Source organism: Myotis brandtii, unplaced genomic scaffold, assembly GCF_000412655.1.
Source record: "Myotis brandtii unplaced genomic scaffold, ASM41265v1 scaffold1119, whole genome shotgun sequence".
Lineage (NCBI taxonomy): Eukaryota > Metazoa > Chordata > Mammalia > Chiroptera > Vespertilionidae > Myotis > Myotis brandtii.
The window spans coordinates 323852-329800 of record NW_005353835.1 but is presented as its reverse complement, the minus strand read 5'-3'; the positions used below and the strand labels follow the sequence as shown (position 1 = coordinate 329800).

The following is a 5949-nucleotide window of genomic DNA, read 5'->3' as shown; positions in this document are numbered from 1 at the left end:
AAATATCACATGATCTCACTCATTTGTGGAATATAATGAAAAACATAAACTGATGAACAAAAACAGATCCAGAGATAGAGAAGCATTGATCAGACCGTCAAATCTCAGAGGGAAGGTAGGGGAGGGTGGGGATGAGGGAGAAAGATCAACGGAAGGACTTGTATGCATGCATATAAGCCTAACCAATGGACACATACACCAGGGGGGTGAGGGCATGAGTCGGGGAGTGGGGGGCAATGGGAGGATAGGGACACATATGTAATACCTAATGAATAAAAAAAAGAACATCCCTAAAGAACCCACCAAAAAACTATTAGATTTAATAAATGAATTTGACAAAGTAGCAGGATACAAAATTAACATACAGCTTGAAGGGATAGCAGCAGTGGCTAAGAGCACAGCCTCACCATCACCCAAACTAGCCTTAGACACCACCCTGGACCAATGCAGTCAGCCTCACACCAGCGGGACCTCACAAGGGACCATCACGGCAAATCTGGGGCACTGCAGTGACATGCATGCCATCCCTGAGGCAGAAATCTGGACCCCACAGTGATTCTCATGCCACCCCCACCTCCGATACAGATACCCCGCAGTGAGATGCGCGCCATCCCCGCAGTCAGCGCCAGGATCTCACAGGTGACCCTAGCCAGGGGAGCTGGGACCCTGAGGTGAGTCGCATGCCAGTGGTACCTTGTAAGTGACCCCGCAGCAGCTCAGAGACTGCGTACTGAGAAGCACACCAGAGGGCTCTGGGACTTCACAGGGCATCGCATACCAGAGGTACTGTGCATATACCCTCACTGATCCTCAGGACCTGATCCATGGGGGAAGGGAGAACAAGTAAGAACAGAGACAATCAGGGTGATAGACTTAAGGCAGACCCAGCCTCTGGACTAAGGAGTCCCTGACCATTGGACTACTATGGGATTCAACCTCTCCGACCTCAATCAGGTTATCCTGGGCCTGAAAGAGACAGTGACTCACATTAACCTGTACTAGAGCAGCTTCCAGGAGATGCAGGATAGATACACCAAGGGACCAGATACAACATCAGAGCAAAATCCAGCAATCCCCAATCTCACTGGCAGTAAGTCAGAGAGGAGATCATTCCCACAAATAGGACATCAACAATCAACTCCCAATTACAACAGGAGTGCCCAAATAATGAACACAGGGACACTCCTAGAGCATCCTGCTGAGGTGAACAGAGAGACTGCACCACTGGACGCCTCAAGACGATTTCTGCAGTAGCCAACCAACAAAGAATGGGGGGCATAACAGTTATACCTAATACATAGAAGCAAATACACAGAGACAACTAAAACGGGTAGACAAAGAGGCAATCCCCAAATGAGAGAAACAAAGGAATCTCCAGAAAAAGAACTAAATGTAGTGGAGGTAGGCAACCTGTCAGACATAGAGTTAAAGCAATGGTTATAAAGATGCTTAAGGAATTTAGCGCAAATTACAACAGCATGAAAAAGTGAAATAGAGGCCATGAACAACAACCAGACAAAAATGAAGAAGGATATAATATGACATTAAGAACACACTGTAAGGTAATAAAAGTAGACTGGATGAAGCAGAGGATGGAATCAGAGATTTGGAAGACAAGGTAGAAATACCCAATTAGAGCGACAAATGTAAAAAAGAGAGGAAGCTTAAGGGGGCTCTGAACAACATGAAACAGAACAACATCCACATTACAGGAATACCAAAATTGGGAAAGAGCAAGAAATAGAGAACCTGTTTTTAAAAAATAATGCCAGAAAATTTCCCCAACCTAGTGAAGGAAAATGTCACACAAGTTCAGGAGGCACAGAAAGTCCCAATAAAGAGGAAGGAACCCAAAGAGACCCACAGCTATACACAACATAACAAAATGGCAAATGTTAAAGACAAAGAAAGAATCTTAAAGGCAGCAACAGAGACACAGAAAATTAACTACAAAGGAGTTCCCATTAGAATGTCAACTGACTTCTCAACAGAAACACTTCAGGAAGGAATAGAGTGGCATGAAGTACTAGAAGTAATGAAAAACAAGAGTCTAAATCCAAGACTATGGTATCCACTGAGGCTATCATTTAAATTGAAGGTGAAATAAAAACCTTTCCAGTCAAGAAAAGGGAGGATAAAGGAATACATTAACACCAAATCAGCAATGCAAGAAATGTTAAAGGGATTGCTTTAAGAAGAGGAGAGAGAATCATAGGCAAAAAGAAAATTAAAATGGCAATAAATAAATACCTATCAATAATACCCTTAAATGTAAATGGATTAAATGCCCAAGTCAAAAGGCATAGGGTGACTGAATGGATAAGAAAACATGACCCATCTATATGCTGAGTAAAAGAGACCCACCTCAGAACAAAAGTGCACACAGACTGAAAGTGAAAGGATGGAAAAATATATCCCATGCAAATAGAAAAAGGAAAAAGCTGGGGTAGCCATACACACATTAGACAAAATAGACTTCAAAACAAAGACCATAATAAGAATCAAAGAAGGCCACTTCATAATAGTACAGGGAATGATTCAACAAGAAAATATAACTCTTGTAAACATATATGCACCAATATAGGAGCACCAGCATACATTAAAAAACAAACAAACAAACAAACAAACACCTCTTGATAGACTTTAAGGGAGATTAACAGCAATACAGTCATAGTAGGGGACTTTAACACCCCGCTGACATCACTGGATAGATCTTCCAGACAAAAAATTAATAAGGAAACAGTGACCTTAAATGAAATACTAGATCAGATGGATCTAACTGATATTTACAGAACATTTCACTCCAGAGCAACAGAATATACATTCTTCTCAAGCACATATGGAACATTCTCAAAGATAAAACACATGTTAGGGTCCAAGATAAGTCTATACAAATTCAAAAAGATTGATATATTACTAAGGATCTTCTCAAATCACAGTGGCATGAAATTAGAAATCAACTACAATAAAAAAAACTAAAACACTCCAATACATGGAGGCTAAATAGCATGTTATTAAAAATGAATGGGTCACCAATGACATCAGGGAACAAATTAAAAACTTCCTGGAGCCGAAACCGGTTTGGCTCAGTGGATAGAGCGTCGGCCTGCGGACTGAGGGGTCCCAGGTTCGATTCCGGTCGAGGGCATGTACCTTGGTTGCGGGCACATCCCCAGTAGGGGGTGTGCAGGAGGCAGCTGATGGATGTTTCTCTCTCATCGATGTTTCTGACTCTCTGTCTCTCTCCCTTCCTCTCTGTGAAAAATCAATAAAATATATTTAAAAAAAAAAACTTCCTGGAAACAAATGATAATGAACACACAACCACCCAAAACCTAGGAGACACAGTGAAAGCAGTCCTAGAGGGAAGTTAATAGCACTACAGGCCTACCTTAAGAAACAACAACAAAAAGTACTAATAAAATACCTAACCCTAAAACTAAATGAATTAGAAAGAGAACAGCAAGAAAGGCCCAGAAGAAATAGAAGGAATGAAATATTAAAGATTGGAGAATAAATAAATGATATAGAGACTGAAAAAAAAAGGACAAAGGATCAATAAATTCAAGAGCTGGTTCTTTGAAAAGATAAAAATGATCGATGAAACCCTTGCCAGACTCATCAAGAAACAAAGAAAGAGGACCCAAATAAATAAAATTAGAAATGAGAGAGGCAGTGTAACAATGGACACCACAGAAATACAAAGGATTATAAGCAAATACTGTGAACAACTACATGCCAATAAACTGGACAACTTGGGTGAAATGGACAAATTCCTAGAAAAATGCAATCTTGCAAAACTCAATCGGGAAGAATCAGAAAACCTGAGTAGGCCAATAACAACAGATTAAATTGAAGCAGTAGTTTAAAAACTTACAGCAAACAAAAGTCCTGGACTAGATAGATTTACAAGAGAATTTTAGCAAACATTCAAAGAAGAATTAACACTTATCCTCCTCAAACTATTCCAAAAATATTTAAAGGGAAGGAGCACTTCCAAGCTACTTTTACAAAGCCAGCATTATTCCAACTCCAAAACCAGATAAAGACACTACAGTGAAAGAAAACTACCAGCCAGTATCCCTGATGAACACAGATGTTAAAATCTTCAACTAAATATTAACAAATCAGATCCAGCAATATATTAAAAAGATCATACACCATGGTCAAGTGGGATTTATTCTGGGAATGCAAGGCTGGTACAACATTCGCAAATCAATAAATGTGATACATCACATAAACAAATTGAAAGATAAAAACCAAAACGTCATATCAATAGATGCAAAAAAGCATTTGAGAAAATCCAGCACATTTTTTTAATAAAAACTATCAGTAAAATGGATATAGACGGATCATACCTCAATATAATAAAGGACATTTATGACAATCTTACAGCCAACTTAATACTCAATGGACAAAAAATAAAAGCATTTCCCTTAAGAATAATAGGAATAAGACAAGGAAGTCCTTGCCACAGCAGAGAAGAATAAAAGGCACCCAAATTGGAAAGCAGAAAGTAAAACAGTCATTATTCACAGGTGACATGATGTTGTACATAGAAAACCCTAAAGACTCCACCAGGAAACTACTGGACTTAATAAATGAATTCAAAAAGGTAGCAGACTCTCCCCGGGCTCTGTCCAGGTGGCGTAGGGGAGCATAGGGCTCTGCCCCGTGATGTACAGTCCCTTTCCACAACGTTGGAGAGAAAGCCGGGCCTTGAGTCTGCGCTTGCATATTCCTACAACTTCTCAGAGTCCTGTGGACGATGACTGAAGAGACAAACCATGCAAGAAACATCTCTAAAAAAAAAGGTAGCAGGATACAAAATCAACACCAACAAATCGATGGCATTTTTATACACCAATATTGAACTCTCAAAAAGAGAAATGAAAAAAAAAATCCTATTTACCATTGCTACCCAAAAAAAAACACCTAGGAATAAACTTAATCAAGAAGGTAAAAGACCTGTACTTAGAAAACTATAGGACATTGAAAAAAGAAATAGAGGAAAATACAAAAAAAAATGGAAACATATACCTTGTTCATGGATTGGAAGAAATAACATAATTAAAATGTCTATACGACCCAAAGCAATCAACAGATTCAATGCAATCCCTATTAAAATACCAATGGCATACTTCACAGGTTAGAAAAAAACACTCCATAAGTATACACAGAACCATAAAAAACCCTAAATTTGAGAAAGAGTAATGAAGTAGGAGGGATCACAATACCATATATCAAAGTATACTACAAAGCCATTGTAACGAAAACAGCATGGTACTGGCACAAGAACACGCATATAGACCAATGGATCAGAACAGAGACCCCAGAAATTGACCCACACCATTATGGTCCATTAATATTTGACAAAGGAGGAAAGAAAATACAATTGAGTAAGACAGCATCTTCAACAAATGGTTTTGGCAAAACTGTACAGACCATGCAAAAAGATGAAAGTAGACCAACAACTTCCACCATACACAAGGATAAATTCAATGTGGATAAAAGACTTATATATAAGGCATGTAACTATAAAATCTTAGAGGAGAACATAGGCAATAAAATCTTAGAAATCTGTTGTACCAATATGTTTATGGATACATCTCCTAAGGCAAATGAAACTAAGGAGAAAATAAACAAATGGGATTACATGAAAATAAAAGGCTTCTGCACAGCAAAAGAAATCATCAACAAAACAATAAGAAAGCCCACTGCATGGGAGAACATATTTGCCAATGTTATATCTGATAAGGGTCTAATATCCAAAATTTATAGGGAACTCATGCATCTTAACAAAAGGATTATAAACAATCCAATCAAAAAATGGGCAAAGAACCTAAATAGACACTTTTCAAAAGTGGACATACAGAAAGCCAGGAGACATATGAAAACATGCTCAAAGTCACTAATCATCAGAGAGATGCAAATCAAAATGACAATGAG

General features: G+C 38.6%; 1 long non-coding RNA gene across 1 annotated transcript in view; it reads right to left on the bottom strand.

Moving 5' to 3' along the window:
* Positions 1–5424: 5424 nt before the first annotated feature.
* LOC106727315 overlaps positions 5425–5949 on the bottom strand; it is a 1327-nt gene continuing 802 nt past the window's right edge. The window contains exon 3 of the long non-coding RNA XR_001363486.1: positions 5425–5544. This is a non-coding gene — a long non-coding RNA (uncharacterized LOC106727315). The remainder of the gene's footprint in view (positions 5545–5949) is intronic.